At 54.2% G+C, this 15,861-nt stretch overlaps 35 non-coding genes across 35 annotated transcripts; all 35 read left to right on the plus strand.

Moving 5' to 3' along the window:
• Positions 1 to 299: 299 nt before the first annotated feature.
• On the plus strand, positions 300 to 414 carry LOC141260176 (U5 spliceosomal RNA). The gene has a single exon (XR_012318935.1). It is a non-coding gene; the product is annotated as a U5 spliceosomal RNA (small nuclear RNA).
• Positions 415 to 746: 332 nt separating this feature from the next.
• Positions 747 to 862, plus strand: LOC141260580 (U5 spliceosomal RNA). The gene has a single exon (XR_012319324.1). It is a non-coding gene; the product is annotated as a U5 spliceosomal RNA (small nuclear RNA).
• Positions 863 to 1,194: 332 nt separating this feature from the next.
• On the plus strand, positions 1,195 to 1,310 carry LOC141260913 (U5 spliceosomal RNA). Its single transcript, XR_012319629.1, has one exon. It is a non-coding gene; the product is annotated as a U5 spliceosomal RNA (small nuclear RNA).
• Positions 1,311 to 1,642: 332 nt separating this feature from the next.
• Positions 1,643 to 1,758, plus strand: LOC141260914 (U5 spliceosomal RNA). The gene has a single exon (XR_012319630.1). It is a non-coding gene; the product is annotated as a U5 spliceosomal RNA (small nuclear RNA).
• A 332-nt stretch (positions 1,759 to 2,090) lies between these two features.
• Positions 2,091 to 2,206, plus strand: LOC141260916 (U5 spliceosomal RNA). The gene has a single exon (XR_012319632.1). It is a non-coding gene; the product is annotated as a U5 spliceosomal RNA (small nuclear RNA).
• Positions 2,207 to 2,538: 332 nt separating this feature from the next.
• Positions 2,539 to 2,654, plus strand: LOC141260172 (U5 spliceosomal RNA). Its single transcript, XR_012318931.1, has one exon. It is a non-coding gene; the product is annotated as a U5 spliceosomal RNA (small nuclear RNA).
• Positions 2,655 to 2,986: 332 nt separating this feature from the next.
• LOC141260917 (U5 spliceosomal RNA) lies at positions 2,987 to 3,102 on the plus strand. The gene has a single exon (XR_012319633.1). It is a non-coding gene; the product is annotated as a U5 spliceosomal RNA (small nuclear RNA).
• A 332-nt stretch (positions 3,103 to 3,434) lies between these two features.
• On the plus strand, positions 3,435 to 3,550 carry LOC141259992 (U5 spliceosomal RNA). The gene has a single exon (XR_012318755.1). It is a non-coding gene; the product is annotated as a U5 spliceosomal RNA (small nuclear RNA).
• Positions 3,551 to 3,882: 332 nt separating this feature from the next.
• Positions 3,883 to 3,998, plus strand: LOC141260918 (U5 spliceosomal RNA). Its single transcript, XR_012319634.1, has one exon. It is a non-coding gene; the product is annotated as a U5 spliceosomal RNA (small nuclear RNA).
• A 332-nt stretch (positions 3,999 to 4,330) lies between these two features.
• Positions 4,331 to 4,446, plus strand: LOC141260919 (U5 spliceosomal RNA). The gene has a single exon (XR_012319635.1). It is a non-coding gene; the product is annotated as a U5 spliceosomal RNA (small nuclear RNA).
• A 332-nt stretch (positions 4,447 to 4,778) lies between these two features.
• Positions 4,779 to 4,894, plus strand: LOC141260032 (U5 spliceosomal RNA). Its single transcript, XR_012318794.1, has one exon. It is a non-coding gene; the product is annotated as a U5 spliceosomal RNA (small nuclear RNA).
• A 328-nt stretch (positions 4,895 to 5,222) lies between these two features.
• LOC141260833 (U5 spliceosomal RNA) lies at positions 5,223 to 5,338 on the plus strand. The gene has a single exon (XR_012319554.1). It is a non-coding gene; the product is annotated as a U5 spliceosomal RNA (small nuclear RNA).
• A 332-nt stretch (positions 5,339 to 5,670) lies between these two features.
• Positions 5,671 to 5,786, plus strand: LOC141259950 (U5 spliceosomal RNA). The gene has a single exon (XR_012318715.1). It is a non-coding gene; the product is annotated as a U5 spliceosomal RNA (small nuclear RNA).
• Positions 5,787 to 6,118: 332 nt separating this feature from the next.
• Positions 6,119 to 6,234, plus strand: LOC141260920 (U5 spliceosomal RNA). The gene has a single exon (XR_012319636.1). It is a non-coding gene; the product is annotated as a U5 spliceosomal RNA (small nuclear RNA).
• A 332-nt stretch (positions 6,235 to 6,566) lies between these two features.
• Positions 6,567 to 6,682, plus strand: LOC141259780 (U5 spliceosomal RNA). Its single transcript, XR_012318548.1, has one exon. It is a non-coding gene; the product is annotated as a U5 spliceosomal RNA (small nuclear RNA).
• Positions 6,683 to 7,014: 332 nt separating this feature from the next.
• On the plus strand, positions 7,015 to 7,130 carry LOC141260922 (U5 spliceosomal RNA). Its single transcript, XR_012319637.1, has one exon. It is a non-coding gene; the product is annotated as a U5 spliceosomal RNA (small nuclear RNA).
• A 332-nt stretch (positions 7,131 to 7,462) lies between these two features.
• Positions 7,463 to 7,578, plus strand: LOC141260497 (U5 spliceosomal RNA). Its single transcript, XR_012319247.1, has one exon. It is a non-coding gene; the product is annotated as a U5 spliceosomal RNA (small nuclear RNA).
• A 332-nt stretch (positions 7,579 to 7,910) lies between these two features.
• On the plus strand, positions 7,911 to 8,026 carry LOC141260033 (U5 spliceosomal RNA). The gene has a single exon (XR_012318795.1). It is a non-coding gene; the product is annotated as a U5 spliceosomal RNA (small nuclear RNA).
• A 332-nt stretch (positions 8,027 to 8,358) lies between these two features.
• Positions 8,359 to 8,474, plus strand: LOC141259782 (U5 spliceosomal RNA). The gene has a single exon (XR_012318550.1). It is a non-coding gene; the product is annotated as a U5 spliceosomal RNA (small nuclear RNA).
• A 332-nt stretch (positions 8,475 to 8,806) lies between these two features.
• On the plus strand, positions 8,807 to 8,922 carry LOC141260923 (U5 spliceosomal RNA). The gene has a single exon (XR_012319638.1). It is a non-coding gene; the product is annotated as a U5 spliceosomal RNA (small nuclear RNA).
• Positions 8,923 to 9,254: 332 nt separating this feature from the next.
• Positions 9,255 to 9,370, plus strand: LOC141259704 (U5 spliceosomal RNA). Its single transcript, XR_012318474.1, has one exon. It is a non-coding gene; the product is annotated as a U5 spliceosomal RNA (small nuclear RNA).
• Positions 9,371 to 9,702: 332 nt separating this feature from the next.
• Positions 9,703 to 9,818, plus strand: LOC141260924 (U5 spliceosomal RNA). Its single transcript, XR_012319639.1, has one exon. It is a non-coding gene; the product is annotated as a U5 spliceosomal RNA (small nuclear RNA).
• Positions 9,819 to 10,150: 332 nt separating this feature from the next.
• On the plus strand, positions 10,151 to 10,266 carry LOC141260238 (U5 spliceosomal RNA). Its single transcript, XR_012318996.1, has one exon. It is a non-coding gene; the product is annotated as a U5 spliceosomal RNA (small nuclear RNA).
• Positions 10,267 to 10,598: 332 nt separating this feature from the next.
• LOC141260272 (U5 spliceosomal RNA) lies at positions 10,599 to 10,714 on the plus strand. Its single transcript, XR_012319030.1, has one exon. It is a non-coding gene; the product is annotated as a U5 spliceosomal RNA (small nuclear RNA).
• A 332-nt stretch (positions 10,715 to 11,046) lies between these two features.
• On the plus strand, positions 11,047 to 11,162 carry LOC141260173 (U5 spliceosomal RNA). Its single transcript, XR_012318932.1, has one exon. It is a non-coding gene; the product is annotated as a U5 spliceosomal RNA (small nuclear RNA).
• Positions 11,163 to 11,494: 332 nt separating this feature from the next.
• On the plus strand, positions 11,495 to 11,610 carry LOC141259949 (U5 spliceosomal RNA). Its single transcript, XR_012318714.1, has one exon. It is a non-coding gene; the product is annotated as a U5 spliceosomal RNA (small nuclear RNA).
• A 332-nt stretch (positions 11,611 to 11,942) lies between these two features.
• LOC141260925 (U5 spliceosomal RNA) lies at positions 11,943 to 12,058 on the plus strand. The gene has a single exon (XR_012319640.1). It is a non-coding gene; the product is annotated as a U5 spliceosomal RNA (small nuclear RNA).
• A 332-nt stretch (positions 12,059 to 12,390) lies between these two features.
• On the plus strand, positions 12,391 to 12,506 carry LOC141260034 (U5 spliceosomal RNA). The gene has a single exon (XR_012318796.1). It is a non-coding gene; the product is annotated as a U5 spliceosomal RNA (small nuclear RNA).
• Positions 12,507 to 12,838: 332 nt separating this feature from the next.
• Positions 12,839 to 12,954, plus strand: LOC141260926 (U5 spliceosomal RNA). Its single transcript, XR_012319641.1, has one exon. It is a non-coding gene; the product is annotated as a U5 spliceosomal RNA (small nuclear RNA).
• Positions 12,955 to 13,286: 332 nt separating this feature from the next.
• On the plus strand, positions 13,287 to 13,402 carry LOC141260928 (U5 spliceosomal RNA). Its single transcript, XR_012319643.1, has one exon. It is a non-coding gene; the product is annotated as a U5 spliceosomal RNA (small nuclear RNA).
• Positions 13,403 to 13,734: 332 nt separating this feature from the next.
• On the plus strand, positions 13,735 to 13,850 carry LOC141261037 (U5 spliceosomal RNA). The gene has a single exon (XR_012319748.1). It is a non-coding gene; the product is annotated as a U5 spliceosomal RNA (small nuclear RNA).
• A 333-nt stretch (positions 13,851 to 14,183) lies between these two features.
• Positions 14,184 to 14,299, plus strand: LOC141260929 (U5 spliceosomal RNA). The gene has a single exon (XR_012319644.1). It is a non-coding gene; the product is annotated as a U5 spliceosomal RNA (small nuclear RNA).
• A 332-nt stretch (positions 14,300 to 14,631) lies between these two features.
• LOC141260137 (U5 spliceosomal RNA) lies at positions 14,632 to 14,747 on the plus strand. Its single transcript, XR_012318896.1, has one exon. It is a non-coding gene; the product is annotated as a U5 spliceosomal RNA (small nuclear RNA).
• A 332-nt stretch (positions 14,748 to 15,079) lies between these two features.
• Positions 15,080 to 15,195, plus strand: LOC141260930 (U5 spliceosomal RNA). Its single transcript, XR_012319645.1, has one exon. It is a non-coding gene; the product is annotated as a U5 spliceosomal RNA (small nuclear RNA).
• Positions 15,196 to 15,527: 332 nt separating this feature from the next.
• LOC141260459 (U5 spliceosomal RNA) lies at positions 15,528 to 15,643 on the plus strand. The gene has a single exon (XR_012319210.1). It is a non-coding gene; the product is annotated as a U5 spliceosomal RNA (small nuclear RNA).
• The last annotated feature ends 218 nt before the right edge of the window (positions 15,644 to 15,861 follow it).

Consider the following 15,861-nt stretch of genomic DNA (forward strand, 5'->3'; position numbering starts at 1 on the left):
GGGTGGGCTTTCAGTGGGAGACTGAATCCTGTGGTTGGTTGGGAGGTGGCCCTCATTTGAATATTGTGGCCATGGACGGCCCCCTTCTGGGGAGCTGGAAGTGTAAGTGACGCTCTGGCAGCAGGATGGACCAGAACATGGAGCAGCCTATGGAAGATGATGGGCTGTCGCCCGGCTGGCTGTGTGTTGCCCTTTTTGTTTTTCCATCCCCAAAGGCCGCAGCCTCTTCTAGGTGGTCTCCCTGGGCCAAGGGAGGGCTGCGGCCATGACGGTAGGTCGCGAGGAGGCCCTTGCCCAGTATACTCTGCTTCTCTTCAGAACGTAAAAATCTTTCGCCTTTTACTAAAGATTTCCGTGGAGAGGAGCAAAACTGAGTTTTGTGGCAATTTTTGCATGCTCCAGCTTGCTGGGGCTTCCTTCATTTGGTTGAACAACAGAATGAGTGGGGGGTGGGCTTTCAGTGGGAGACTGAATCCTGTGGTTGGTTGGGAGGTGGCTCTCATTTGAATATTGTGGCCATGGACGGCCCCCTTCTGGGGAGCTGGAAGTGTAAGTGACGCTCTGGCAGCAGGATGGACCAGAACATGGAGCAGCCTATGGAAAATGATGGGCTGTCGCCCGGCTGGCTGTGTGTTGCCCTTTTTGTTTTTCCATCCCCAAAGGCCGCAGCCTCTTCTAGGTGGTCTCCCTGGGCCAAGGGAGGGCTTCGGCCATGGCGGTAGGTCGGGAGAAGGCCCTTGCCCAGTATACTCTGGCTTCTCTTCAGAACGTAAAAATCTTTCTCCTTTTATTAAAGATTTCTGTGGAGCGGAGCAAAACTGAGTTTTGTGGCAATTTTTGCATGCTCCAGCTTGCTGGGGCTTCCTTCATTTGTTTGAACAACAGAATGAGTGGGGGGTGGGCTTTCAGTGGGAGACTGAATCCTGTGGTTGGTTGGGAGGTGGCCCTCATTTGAATATTGTGGCCATGGACGGCCCCCTTCTGGGGAGCTGGAAGTGTAAGTGACGCTCTGGCAGCAGGATGGACCAGAACATGGAGCAGCCTATGGAAGATGATGGGCTGTCGCCCGGCTGGCTGTGTGTTGCCCTTTTTGTTTTTCCATCCCCAAAGGCCGCAGCCTCTTCTAGGTGGTCTCCCTGGGCCAAGGGAGGGCTGCGGCCATGGCGGTAGGTCGGGAGGAGGCCCTTGCCCAGTATACTCTGGCTTCTCTTCAGAACGTAAAAATCTTTCGCCTTTTACTAAAGATTTCCGTGGAGAGGAGCAAAACTGAGTTTTGTGGCAATTTTTGCATGCTCCAGCTTGCTGGGGCTTCCTTCATTTGGTTGAACAACAGAATGAGTGGGGGGTGGGCTTTCAGTGGGAGACTGAATCCTGTGGTTGGTTGGGAGGTGGCCCTCATTTGAATTTTGTGGCCATGGACGGCCCCCTTCTGGGGAGCTGGAAGTGTAAGTGACGCTCTGGCAGCAGGATGGACCAGAACATGGAGCAGCCTATGGAAGATGATGGGCTGTCGCCCGGCTGGCTGTGTGTTGCCCTTTTTGTTTTTCCATCCCCAAAGGCCGCAGCCTCTTCTAGGTGGTCTCCCTGGGCCAAGGGAGGGCTGCGGCCATGGCGGTAGGTCGGGAGGAGGCCCTTGCCCAGTATACTCTGGCTTCTCTTCAGAACGTAAAAATCTTTCGCCTTTTACTAAAGATTTCCGTGGAGAGGAGCAAAACTGAGTTTTGTGGCAATTTTTGCATGCTCCAGCTTGCTGGGGCTTCCTTCATTTGGTTGAACAACAGAATGAGTGGGGGGTGGGCTTTCAGTGGGAGACTGAATCCTGTGGTTGGTTGGGAGGTGGCCCTCATTTGAATATTGTGGCCATGGACGGCCCCCTTCTGGGGAGCTGGAAGTGTAAGTGACGCTCTGGCAGCAGGATGGACCAGAACATGGAGCAGCCTATGGAAGATGATGGGCTGTCGCCCGGCTGGCTGTGTGTTGCCCTTTTTGTTTTTCCATCCCCAAAGGCCGCAGCCTCTTCTAGGTGGTCTCCCTGGGCCAAGGGAGGGCTGCGGCCATGGCGGTAGGTCGGGAGGAGGCCCTTGCCCAGTATACTCTGGCTTCTCTTCAGAACGTAAAAATCTTTCGCCTTTTACTAAAGATTTCCGTGGAGAGGAGCAAAACTGAGTTTTGTGGCAATTTTTGCATGCTCCAGCTTGCTGGGGCTACCTTCATTTGGTTGAACAACAGAATGAGTGGGGGGTGGGCTTTCAGTGGGAGACTGAATCCTGTGGTTGGTTGGGAGGTGGCCCTCATTTGAATATTGTGGCCATGGACGGCCCCCTTCTGGGGAGCTGGAAGTGTAAGTGACGCTCTGGCAGCAGGATGGACCAGAACATGGAGCAGCCTATGGAAGATGATGGGCTGTCGCCCGGCTGGCTGTGTGTTGCCCTTTTTGTTTTTCCATCCCCAAAGGTCGCAGCCTCTTCTAGGTGGTCTCCCTGGGCCAAGGGAGGGCTGCGGCCATGGCGGTAGGTCGGGAGGAGGCCCTTGCCCAGTATACTCTGGCTTCTCTTCAGAACGTAAAAATCTTTCGCCTTTTATTAAAGATTTCCGTGGAGAGGAGCAAAACTGAGTTTTGTGGCAATTTTTGCATGCTCCAGCTTGCTGGGGCTTCCTTCATTTGGTTGAACAACAGAATGAGTGGGGGGTGGGCTTTCAGTGGGAGACTGAATCCTGTGGTTGGTTGGGAGGTGGCCCTCCTTTGAATATTGTGGCCATGGACGGCCCCCTTCTGGGGAGCTGGAAGTGTAAGTGACGCTCTGGCAGCAGGATGGACCAGAACATGGAGCAGCCTATGGAAGATGATGGGCTGTCGCCCGGCTGGCTGTGTGTTGCCCTTTTTGTTTTTCCATCCCCAAAGGCCGCAGCCTCTTCTAGGTGGTCTCCCTGGGCCAAGGGAGGGCTGCGGCCATGGCGGTAGGTCGGGAGGAGGCCCTTGCCCAGTATACTCTGGCTTCTCTTCAGAACGTAAAAATCTTTCGCCTTTTACTAAAGATTTCCGTGGAGAGGAGCAAAACTGAGTTTTGTGGCAATTTTTGCATGCTCCAGCTTGCTGGGGCTTCCTTCATTTGGTTGAACAACAGAATGAGTGGGGGGTGGGCTTTCAGTGGGAGACTGAATCCTGTGGTTGGTTGGGAGGTGGCCCTCATTTGAATATTGTGGCCATGGACGGCCCCCTTCTGGGGAGCCGGAAGTGTAAGTGACGTTCTGGCAGCAGGATGGACCAGAACATGGAGCAGCCTATGGAAGATGATGGGCTGTCGCCCGGCTGGCTGTGTGTTGCCCTTTTTGTTTTTCCATCCCCAAAGGCCGCAGCCTCTTCTAGGTGGTCTCCCTGGGCCAAGGGAGGGCTGCGGCCATGGCGGTAGGTCGGGAGGAGGCTCTTGCCCAGTATACTCTGGCTTCTCTTCAGAACGTAAAAATCTTTCGCCTTTTACTAAAGATTTCCGCGGAGAGGAGCAAAACTGAGTTTTGTGGCAATTTTTGCATGCTCCAACTTGCTGGGGCTTCCTTCATTTGGTTGAACAACAGAATGAGTGGGGGGTGGGCTTTCAGTGGGAGACTGAATCCTGTGGTTGGTTGGGAGGTGGCCCTCCTTTGAATATTGTGGCCATGGACGGCCCCCTTCTGGGGAGCTGGAAGTGTAAGTGACGCTCTGGCAGCAGGATGGACCAGAACATGGAGCAGCCTATGGAAGATGATGGGCTGTCGCCCGGCTGGCTGTGTGTTGCCCTTTTTGTTTTTCCATCCCCAAAGGCCGCAGCCTCTTCTAGGTGGTCTCCCTGGGCCAAGGGAGGGCTGCGGCCATGGCGGTAGGTCGGGAGGAGGCCCTTGCCCAGTATACTCTGGCTTCTCTTCAGAACGTAAAAATCTTTCGCCTTTTACTAAAGATTTCCGTGGAGAGGAGCAAAACTGAGTTTTGTGGCAATTTTTGCATGCTCCAGCTTGCTGGGGCTTCCTTCATTTGGTTGAACAACAGAATGAGTGGGGGGTGGGCTTTCAGTGGGAGACTGAATCCTGTGGTTGGTTGGGAGGTGGCCCTCATTTGAATATTGTGGCCATGGACGGCCCCCTTCTGGGGAGCTGGAAGTGTAAGTGACGCTCTGGCAGCAGGATGGACCAGAACATGGAGCAGCCTATGGAAGATGATGGGCTGTCGCCCGGCTGGCTGTGTGTTGCCCTTTTTGTTTTTCCATCCCCAAAGGCCGCAGCCTCTTCTAGGTGGTCTCCCTGGGCCAAGGGAGGGCTGCGGCCATGGCGGTAGGTCGGGAGGAGGCCCTTGCCCAGTATACTCTGGCTTCTCTTCAGAACGTAAAAATCTTTCGCCTTTTACTAAAGATTTCCGTGGAGAGGAGCAAAACTGAGTTTTGTGGCAATTTTTGCATGCTCCAGCTTGCTGGGGCTTCCTTCATTTGGTTGAACAACAGAATGAGTGGGGGGTGGGCTTTCAGTGGGAGACTGAATCCTGTGGTTGGTTGGGAGGTGGCTCTCATTTGAATATTGTGGCCATGGATGGCCCCCTTCTGGGGAGCTGGAAGTATAAGTGACGCTCTGGCAGCAGGATGGACCAGAACATTGAGCAGCCTATGGAAGATGATGGGCTGTCGCCCGGCTGGCTGTGTGTTGCCCTTTTTGTTTTTCCATCCCCAAAGGCCGCAGCCTCTTCTAGGTGGTCTCCCTGGGCCAAGGGAGGGCTGCGGCCATGGCGGTAGGTCGGGAGGAGGCCCTTGCCCAGTATACTCTGGCTTCTCTTCAGAACGTAAAAATCTTTCGCCTTTTACTAAAGATTTCTGTGGAGAGGAGCAAAACTGAGTTTTGTGGCAATTTTTGCATGCTCCAGCTTGCTGGGGCTTCATTTGGTTGAACAACAGAATGAGTGGGGGGTGGGCTTTCAGTGGGAGACTGAATCCTGTGGTTGGTTGGGAGGTGGCCCTCATTTGAATATTGTGGCCATGGACGGCCCCCTTCTGGGGAGCTGGAAGTGTAAGTGACGCTCTGTCAGCAGGATGGACCAGAACATGGAGCAGCCTATGGAAGATGATGGGCTGTCGCCCGGCTGGCTGTGTGTTGCCCTTTTTGTTTTTCCATCCCCAAAGGCCGCAGCCTCTTCTAGGTGGTCTCCCTGGGCCAAGGGAGGGCTGCGGCCATGGCGGTAGGTCGGGAGGAGGCCCTTGCCCAGTATACTCTGGCTTCTCTTCAGAACGTAAAAATCTTTCGCCTTTTACTAAAGATTTCCGTGGAGAGGAGCAAAACTGAGTTTTGTGGCAATTTTTGCATGCTCCAACTTGCTGGGGCTTCCTTCATTTGGTTGAACAACAGAATGAGTGGGGGGTGGGCTTTCAGTGGGAGACTGAATCCTGTGGTTGGTTGGGAGGTGGCCCTCCTTTGAATATTGTGGCCATGGACGGCCCCCTTCTGGGGAGCTGGAAGTGAAAGTGACGCTCTGGCAGCAGGATGGACCAGAACATGGAGCAGCCTATGGAAGATGATGGGCTGTCGCCCGGCTGGCTGTGTGTTGCCCTTTTTGTTTTTCCATCCCCAAAGGCCGCAGCCTCTTCTAGGTGGTCTCCCTGGGCCAAGGGAGGGCTGCGGCCATGGCGGTAGGTCGGCAGGAGGCCCTTGCCCAGTATACTCTGGCTTCTCTTCAGAACGTAAAAATCTTTCGCCTTTTACTAAAGATTTCCGTGGAGAGGAGCAAAACTGAGTTTTGTGGTAATTTTTGCATGCTCCAGCTTGCTGGGGCTTCCTTCATTTGCTTGAACAACAGAATGAGTGGGGGGTGGGCTTTCAGTGGGAGACTGAATCCTGTGGTTGGTTGGGAGGTGGCCCTCATTTGAATATTGTGGCCATGGACGGCCCCCTTCTGGGGAGCTGGAAGTGTAAGTGACGCTCTGGCAGCAGGATGGACCAGAACATGGAGCAGCCTATGGAAGATGATGGGCTGTCGCCCGGCTGGCTGTGTGTTGCCCTTTTTGTTTTTCCATCCCCAAAGGCCGCAGCCTCTTCTAGGTGGTCTCCCTGGGCCAAGGGAGGGCTGCGGCCATGGCGGTAGGTCGGGAGGAGGCCCTTGCCCAGTATACTCTGGCTTCTCTTCAGAACGTAAAAATCTTTCGCCTTTTACTAAAGATTTCCGTGGAGAGGAGCAAAACTGAGTTTTGTGGCAATTTTTGCATGCTCCAGCTTGCTGGGGCTTTCTTCATTTGGTTGAACAACAGAATGAGTGGGGGGTGGGCTTTCAGTGGGAGACTGAATCCTGTGGTTGGTTGGGAGGTGGCCCTCATTTGAATATTGTGGCCATGGACGGCCCCCTTCTGGGGAGCTGGAAGTGTAAGTGACGCTCTGGCAGCAGGATGGACCAGAACATGGAGCAGCCTATGGAAGATGATGGGCTGTCGCCCGGCTGGCTGTGTGTTGCCCTTTTTGTTTTTCCAACCCCAAAGGCCGCAGCCTCTTCTAGGTGGTCTCCCTGGGCCAAGGGAGGGCTGCGGCCATGGCGGTAGGTCGGGAGGAGGCCCTTGCCCAGTATACTCTGGCTTCTCTTCAGAACGTAAAAATCTTTCGCCTTTTACTAAAGATTTCCGTGGAGAGGAGCAAAACTGAGTTTTGTGGCAATTTTTGCATGCTCCAGCTTGCTGGGGCCTCCTTCATTTGGTTGAACAACAGAATGAGTGGGGGGTGGGCTTTCAGTGGGAGACTGAATCCTGTGGTTGGTTGGGAGGTGGCCCTAATTTGAATATTGTGGCCATGGACGGCCCCCTTCTGGGGAGCTGGAAGTGTAAGTGACGCTCTGGCAGCAGGATGGACCAGAACATGGAGCAGCCTATGGAAGATGATGGGCTGTCGCCCGGCTGGCTGTGTGTTGCCCTTTTTGTTTTTCCATCCCCAAAGGCCGCAGCCTCTTCTAGGTGGTCTCCCTGGGCCAAGGGAAGGCTGCGGCCATGGCGGTAGGTCGGGAGGAGGCCCTTGCCCAGTATACTCTGGCTTCTCTTCAGAACGTAAAAATCTTTCGCCTTTTACTAAAGATTTCCGTGGAGAGGAGCAAAACTGAGTTTTGTGGCAATTTTTGCATGCTCCAGCTTGCTGGGGCTTCCTTCATTTGGTTGAACAACAGAATGAGTGGGGGGTGGGCTTTCAGTGGGAGACTGAATCCTGTGGTTGGTTGGGAGGTGGCCCTCATTTGAATATTGTGGCCATGGACGGCCCCCTTCTGGGGAGCTGGAAGTGTAAGTGACGCTCTGGCAGCAGGATGGACCAGAACATGGAGCAGCCTATGGAAGATGATGGGCTGTCGCCCGGCTGGCTGTGTGTTGCCCTTTTTGTTTTTCCAACCCCAAAGGCCGCAGCCTCTTCTAGGTGGTCTCCCTGGGCCAAGGGAGGGCTGCGGCCATGGCGGTAGGTCGGGAGGAGGCCCTTGCCCAGTATACTCTGGCTTCTCTTCAGAACGTAAAAATCTTTCGCCTTTTACTAAAGTTTTTCGTGGAGAGGAGCAAAACTGAGTTTTGTGGCAATTTTTGCATGTTCCAGCTTGCTGGGGCTTCCTTCATTTGGTTGAACAACAGAATGAGTGGGGGGTGGGCTTTCAGTGGGAGACTGAATCCTGTGGTTGGTTGGGAGGTGGCCCTCATTTGAATATTGTGGCCATGGACGGCCCCCTTCTGGGGAGCTGGAAGTGTAAGTGACGCTCTGGCAGCAGGATGGACCAGAACATGGAGCAGCCTATGGAAGATGATGGGCTGTCGCCCGGCTGGCTGTGTGTTGCCCTTTTTGTTTTTCCATCCCCAAAGGCCGCAGCCTCTTCTAGGTGGTCTCCCTGGGCCAAGGGAGGGCTGCGGCCATGGCGGTAGGTCGGGAGGAGGCCCTTGCCCAGTATACTCTGGCTTCTCTTCAGAACGTAAAAATCTTTCGCCTTTTACTAAAGATTTCTGTGGAGAGGAGCAAAACTGAGTTTTGTGGCAATTTTTGCATGCTCCAGCTTGCTGGGGCTTCCTTCATTTGGTTGAACAACAGAATGAGTGGGGGGTGGGTTTTCAGTGGGAGACTGAATCCTGTGGTTGGTTGGGAGGTGGCCCTCATTTGAATATTGTGGCCATGGACGGCCCCCTTCTGGGGAGCTGGAAGTGTAAGTGACGCTCTGGCAGCAGGATGGACCAGAACATGGAGCAGCCTATGGAAGATGATGGGCTGTCGCCCGGCTGGCTGTGTGTTGCCCTTTTTGTTTTTCCATCCCCAAAGGCCGCAGCCTCTTCTAGGTGGTCTCCCTGGGCCAAGGGAGGGCTGCGGCCATGGCGGTAGGTCGGGAGGAGGCCCTTGCCCAGTATACTCTGGCTTCTCTTCAGAACGTAAAAATCTTTCGCCTTTTACTAAAGATTTCCGTGGAGAGGAGCAAAACTGAGTTTTGTGGCAATTTTTGCATGCTCCAGCTTGCTGGGGCCTCCTTCATTTGGTTGAACAACAGAATGAGTGGGGGGTGGGCTTTCAGTGGGAGACTGAATCCTGTGGTTGGTTGGGAGGTGGCCCTCATTTGAATATTGTGGCCATGGACGGCCCCCTTCTGGGGAGCTGGAAGTGTAAGTGACGCTCTGGCAGCAGGATGGACCAGAACATGGAGCAGCCTATGGAAGATGATGGGCTGTCGCCCGGCTGGCTGTGTGTTGCCCTTTTTGTTTTTCCATCCCCAAAGGCCGCAGCCTCTTCTAGGTGGTCTCCCTGGGCCAAGGGAAGGCTGCGGCCATGGCGGTAGGTCGGGAGGAGGCCCTTGCCCAGTATACTCTGGCTTCTCTTCAGAACGTAAAAATCTTTCGCCTTTTACTAAAGATTTCCGTGGAGAGGAGCAAAACTGAGTTTTGTGGCAATTTTTGCATGCTCCAGCTTGCTGGGGCTTCCTTCATTTGGTTGAACAACAGAATGAGTGGGGGGTGGGCTTTCAGTGGGAGACTGAATCCTGTGGTTGGTTGGGAGGTGGCCCTCATTTGAATATTGTGGCCATGGACGGCCCCCTTCTGGGGAGCTGGAAGTGTAAGTGACGCTCTGGCAGCAGGATGGACCAGAACATGGAGCAGCTTATGGAAGATGATGGGCTGTCGCCTGGCTGGCTGTGTGTTGCCCTTTTTGTTTTTCCATCCCCAAAGGCCGCAGCCTCTTCTAGGTGGTCTCCCTGGGCCAAGGGAGGGCTGCGGCCATGGCGGTAGGTCGGGAGGAGGCCCTTGCCCAGTATACTCTGGTTTCTCTTCAGAACGTAAAAATCTTTCGCCTTTTACTAAAGATTTCCGTGGAGAGGAGCAAAACTGAGTTTTGTGGCAATTTTTGCATGCTCCAGCTTGCTGGGGCTTCCTTCATTTGGTTGAACAGCAGAATGAGTGGGGGGTGGGCTTTCAGTGGGAGGCTGAATCCTGTGGTTGGTTGGGAGGTGGCCCTCATTTGAATATTGTGGCCATGGACGGTCCCCTTCTGGGGAGCTGGAAGTGTAAGTGACGCTCTGGCAGCAGGATGGACCAGAACATGGAGCAGCCTATGGAAGATGATGGGCTGTCGCCCGGCTGGCTGTGTGTTGCCCTTTTTGTTTTTCCATCCCCAAAGGCCGCAGCCTCTTCTAGGTGGTCTCCCTGGGCCAAGGGAGGGCTGCGGCCATGGCGGTAGGTCGGGAGGAGGCCCTTGCCCAGTATACTCTGGCTTCTCTTCAGAACGTAAAAATCTTTCGCCTTTTACTAAAGATTTCCGTGGAGAGGAGCAAAACTGAGTTTTGTGGCAATTTTTGCATGCTCCAGCTTGCTGGGGCTTCCTTCATTTGGTTGAACAACAGAATGAGTGGGGGGTGGGCTTTCAGTGGGAGACTGAATCCTGTGGTTGGTTGGGAGGTGGCCCTCATTTGAATATTGTGGCCATGGACGGCCCCCTTCTGGGGAGCTGGAAGTGTAAGTGACGCTCTGGCAGCAGGATGGACCAGAACATGGAGCAGCCTATGGAAGATGATGGGCTGTCGCCCGGCTGGCTGTGTGTTGCCCTTTTTGTTTTTTCATCCCCAAAGGCCGCAGCCTCTTCTAGGTGGTCTCCCTGGGCCAAGGGAGGGCTGCGGCCATGGCGGTAGGTCGGGAGGAGGCCCTTGCCCAGTATAGTCTGGCTTCTCTTCAGAACGTAAAAATCTTTCGCCTTTTACTAAAGATTTCCGTGGAGAGGAGCAAAACTGAGTTTTGTGGCAATTTTTGCATGCTCCAGCTTGCTGGGGCTTCCTTCATTTGGTTGAACAGCAGAATGAGTGGGGGGTGGGCTTTCAGTGGGAGACTGAATCCTGTGGTTGGTTGGGAGGTGGCCCTCATTTGAATATTGTGGCCATGGACGGCCCCCTTCTGGGGAGCTGGAAGTGTAAGTGACGATCTGGCAGCAGGATGGACCAGAACATGGAGCAGCCTATGGAAGATGATGGGCTGTCGCCCGGCTGGCTGTGTGTTGCCCTTTTTGTTTTTCCATCCCCAAAGGCCGCAGCCTCTTCTAGGTGGTCTCCCTGGGCCAAGGGAGGGCTGCGGCCATGGCGGTAGGTCGGGAGGAGGCCCTTGCCCAGTATACTCTGGCTTCTCTTCAGAACGTAAAAATCTTTCGCCTTTTACTAAAGATTTCCGTGGAGAGGAGCAAAACTGAATTTCGTGGCAATTTTTGCATGCTCCAGCTTGCTGGGGCTTCTTTCATTTGGTTGAACAACAGAATGAGTGGGGGGTGGGCTTTCAGTGGGAGACTGAATCCTGTGGTTGGTTGGGAGGTGGCCCTCATTTGAATATTGTGGCCATGAACGGCCCCCTTCTGGGGAGCTGGAAGTGTAAGTGACGCTCTGGCAGCAGGATGGACCAGAACATGGAGCAGCCTATGGAAGATGATGGGCTGTCGCCCGGCTGGCTGTGTGTTGCCCTTTTTGTTTTTCCATCCCCAAAGGCCGCAGCCTCTTCTAGGTGGTCTCCCTGGGCCAAGGGAGGGCTGCGGCCATGGCGGTAGGTCGGGAGGAGGCCCTTGCCCAGTATACTCTGGCTTCTCTTCAGAACGTAAAAATCTTTCGCCTTTTATTAAAGATTTCCGTGGAGAGGAGCAAAACTGAGTTTTGTGGCAATTTTTGCATGCTCCAGCTTGCTGGGGCTTCCTTCATTTGGTTGAACAACAGAATGAGTGGGGGGTGGGCTTTCAGTGGGAGACTGAATCCTGTGGTTGGTTGGGAGGTGGCTCTCATTTGAATATTGTGGCCATGGACGGCCCCCTTCTGGGGAGCTGAAAGTGTAAGTGACGCTCTGGCAGCAGGATGGACCAGAACATGGAGCAGCCTATGGAAGATGATGGGCTGTCGCCCGGCTGGCTGTGTGTTGCCCTTTTTGTTTTTCCATCCCCAAAGGCCGCAGCCTCTTCTAGGTGGTCTCCCTGGGCCAAGGGAGGGCTGCGGCCATGGCGGTAGGTCGGGAGGAGGCCCTTGCCCAGTATACTCTGGCTTCTCTTCAGAACGTAAAAATCTTTTGCCTTTTACTAAAGATTTCCGTGGAGAGGAGCAAAACTGAGTTTTGTGGCAATTTTTGCATGCTCCAGCTTGCTTGGGCTTCCTTCATTTGGTTGAACAACAGAATGAGTGGGGGGTGGGCTTTCAGTGGGAGACTGAATCCTGTGGTTGGTTGGGAGGTGGCCCTCATTTGAATATTGTGGCCATGGACGGCCCCCTTCTGGGGAGCTGGAAGTGTAAGTGACGCTCTGGCAGCAGGATGGACCAGAACATGGAGCAGCCTATGGAAGATGATGGGCTGTCGCCCGGCTGGCTGTGTGTTGCCCTTTTTGTTTTTCCATCCCCAAAGGCCGCAGCCTCTTCTAGGTGGTCTCCCTGGGCCAAGGGAGGGCTGCGGCCATGGCGGTAGGTCGGGAGGAGGCCCTTGCCCAGTATACTCTGGCTTCTCTTCAGAACGTAAAAATCTTTCGCCTTTTACTAAAGATTTCCGTGGAGAGGAGCAAAACTGAGTTTTGTGGCAATTTTTGCATGCTCCAGCTTGCTGGGGCTTCCTTCATTTGGTTGAACAACAGAATGAGTGGGGGGTGGGCTTTCAGTGGGAGACTGAATCCTGTGGTTGGTTGGGAGGTGGCCCTCATTTGAATATTGTGGCCATGGACGGCCCCCTTCTGGGGAGCTGGAAGTGTAAGTGACGCTCTGGCAGCAGGATGGACCAGAACATGGAGCAGCCTATGGAAGATGATGGGCTGTCGCCCGGCTGGCTGTGTGTTGCCCTTTTTGTTTTTCCATCCCCAAAGGCCGCAGCCTCTTCTAGTTGGTCTCCCTGGGCCAAGGGAGGGCTGCGGCCATGGCGGTAGGTCGGGAGGAGGCCCTTGCCCAGTATACTCTGGCTTCTCTTCAGAACGTAAAAATCTTTCGCCTTTTACTAAAGATTTCTGTGGAGAGGAGCAAAACTGAGTTTTGTGGCAATTTTTGCATGCTCCAGCTTGCTGGGGCTTCCTTCATTTGGTTGAACAACAGAATGAGTGGGGGGTGGGCTTTCAGTGGGAGACTGAATCCTGTGGTTGGTTGGGAGGTGGCCCTCATTTGAATATTGTGGCCATGAACGGCCCCCTTCTGGGGAGCTGGAAGTGTAAGTGACGCTCTGGCAGCAGGATGGACCAGAACATGGAGCAGCCTATGGAAGATGATGGGCTGTCGCCCGGCTGGCTGTGTGTTGCCCTTTTTGTTTTTCCATCCCCAAAGGCCGCAGCCTCTTCTAGGTGGTCTCCCTGGGCCAAGGGAGGGCTGGGGCCATGGAGGTAGGTCGGGAGGAGGCCCTTGCCCAGTATACTCTGGCTTCTCTTCAGAACGTAAAAATCTTTCGCCTTTTACTAAAGATTTCCGTGGAGAGGAGCAAAACTGAGTTTTGTGGCAATTTTTGCATGCTCCAGCTTGCTGGGGCTTCCTTCATTTGGTTGAACAACAGAATGAGTGGGGGGTGGGCTTTCAGTGGGAGACTGAATCCTGTGGTTGGTTGGGAGGTGGCCCTCATTTGAATATTGTGGCAATGGATGGCCCCCTTCTGGGGAGCTGGAAGTGTAAGTGACGCTCTGGCAGCAGGATGGACCAGAACATGGAGCAGCCTATGGAAGATGATGGGCTGTCGCCCGGCTGGCTGTGTGTTGCCCTTTTTGTTTTTCCATCCCCAAAGGCCGCAGCCTCTTCTAGGTGGTCTCCCTGGGCCAAGGGAGGGCTGCGGCCATGGCGGTAGGTCGGGAGGAGGCCCTTGCCCAGTATACTCTGGCTTCTCTTCAGAACGTAAAAATCTTTCGCCTTTTACTAAAGATTTCCGTGGAGAGGAGCAAAACTGAGTTTTGTGGCAATTTTTGCATGCTCCAGCTTGCTGGGGCTTCTTTCATTTGGTTGAACAACAGAATGAGTGGGGGGTGGGCTTTCAGTGGGAGACTGAATCCTGTGGTTGGTTGGGAGGTGGCCCTCATTTGAATATTGTGGCCATGAACGGCCCTCTTCTGGGGAGCTGGAAGTGTAAGTGACGCTCTGGCAGCAGGATGGACCAGAACATGGAGCAGCCTATGGAAGATGATGGGCTGTCGCCCGGCTGGCTGTGTGTTGCCCTTTTTGTTTTTCCATCCCCAAAGGCCGCAGCCTCTTCTAGGTGGTCACCCTGGGCCAAGGGAGGGCTGCGGCCATGGCGGTAGGTCGGGAGGAGGCCCTTGCCCAGTATACTCTGGCTTCTCTTCAGAACGTAAAAATCTTTTGCCTTTTACTAAAGATTTCCGTGGAGAGGAGCAAAACTGAGTTTTGTGGCAATTTTTGCATGCTCCAGCTTGCTGGGGCTTCCTTCATTTGGTTGAACAACAGAATGAGTGGGGGGTGGGCTTTCAGTGGGAGACTGAATCCTGTGGTTGGTTGGGAGGTGGCCCTCATTTGAATATTGTGGCCATGGACGGCCCCCTTCTGGGGAGCTGGAAGTGTAAGTGACGCTCTGGCAGCAGGATGGACCAGAACATGGAGCAGCCTATGGAAGATGATGGGCTGTCGCCCGGCTGGCTGTGTGTTGCCCTTTTTGTTTTTCCATCCCCAAAGGCAGGCAGCCTCTTCAAGGTGGTCTCCCTGGGCCAAGGGAGGGCTGCGGCCATGGCGGTAGGTCGGGAGGAGGCCCTTGCCCAGTATACTCTGGCTTCTCTTCAGAACGTAAAAATCTTTCGCCTTTTACTAAAGATTTCCGTGGAGAGGAGCAAAACTGAGTTTTGTGGCAATTTTTGCATGCTCCAGCTTGCTGGGGCTTCCTTCATTTGGTTGAACAACAGAATGAGTGGGGGGTGGGCTTTCAGTGGGAGACTGAATCCTGTGGTTGGTTGGGAGGTGGCCCTCATTTGAATATTGTGGCCATGGACGGCCCCCTTCTGGGGAGCTGAAAGTGTAAGTGACGCTCTGGCAGCAGGATGGACCAGAACATGGAGCAGCCTATGGGAGATGATGGGCTGTCGCCCGGCTGGCTGTGTGTTGCCCTTTTTGTTTTTCCATCCCCAAAGGCCGCAGCCTCTTCTAGGTGGTCTCCCTGGGCCAAGGGAGGGCTGCGGCCATGGCGGTAGGTCGGGAGGAGGCCCTTGCCCAGTATACTCTGGCTTCTCTTCAGAACGTAAAAATCTTTTGCTTTTTACTAAAGATTTCCGTGGAGAGGAGCAAAACTGAGTTTTGTGGCAATTTTTGCATGCTCCAGCTTGCTGGGGCTTCCTTCATTTGGTTGAACAACAGAATGAGTGGGGGGTGGGCTTTCAGTGGGAGACTGAATCCTGTGGTTGGTTGGGAGGTGGCCCTCATTTGAATATTGTGGCCATGGACGGCCCCCTTCTGGGGAGCTGGAAGTGTAAGTGACGCTCTGGCAGCAGGATGGACCAGAACATGGAGCAGCCTATGGAAGATGATGGGCTGTCGCCCGGCTGGCTGTGTGTTGCCCTTTTTGTTTTTCCATCCCCAAAGGCCGCAGCCTCTTCTAGGTGGTCTCCCTGGGCCAAGGGAGGGCTGCGGCCATGGCGGTAGGTCGGGAGGAGGCCCTTGCCCAGTATACTCTGGCTTCTCTTCAGAACGTAAAAATCTTTCGCCTTTTACTAAAGATTTCCGTGGAGAGGAGCAAAACTGAGTTTTGTGGCAATTTTTGCATGCTCCAGCTTGCTGGGGCTTCCTTCATTTGGTTGAACAACAGAATGAGTGGGGGGTGGGCTTTCAGTGGGAGACTGAATCCTGTGGTTGGTTGGGAGGTGGCCCTCATTTGAATATTGTGGCCATGGACGGCCCCCTTCTGGGGAGCTGGAAGTGTAAGTGACGCTCTGGCAGCAGGATGGACCAGAACATGGAGCAGCCTATGGAAGATGATGGGCTGTCGCCCGGCTGGCTGTGTGTTGCCCTTTTTGTTTTTCCATCCCCAAAGGCCGCAGCCTCTTCTAGTTGGTCTCCCTGGGCCAAGGGAGGGCTGCGGCCATGGCGGTAGGTCGGGAGGAGGCCCTTGCCCAGTATACTCTGGCTTCTCTTCAGAACGTAAAAATCTTTCGCCTTTTACTAAAGATTTCTGTGGAGAAGAGCAAAACTGAGTTTTGTGGCAATTTTTGCATGCTCCAGCTTGCTGGGGCTTCCTTCATTTGGTTGAACAACAGAATGAGTGGGGGGTGGGCTTTCAGTGGGAGACTGAATCCTGTGGTTGGTTGGGAGGTGGCCCTCATTTGAATATTGTGGCCATGAACGGCCCCCTTCTGGGGAGCTGGAAGTGTAAGTGACGCTCTGGCAGCAGGATGGACCAGAACATGGAGCAGCCTATGGAAGATGATGGGCTGTCGCCCGGCTGGCTGTGT

Source organism: Phyllobates terribilis, unplaced genomic scaffold (assembly GCF_046119375.1).
Source record: "Phyllobates terribilis strain yellow unplaced genomic scaffold, ASM4611937v1 Scaffold_3__8_contigs__length_932513732, whole genome shotgun sequence".
NCBI lineage: Eukaryota > Metazoa > Chordata > Amphibia > Anura > Dendrobatidae > Phyllobates > Phyllobates terribilis.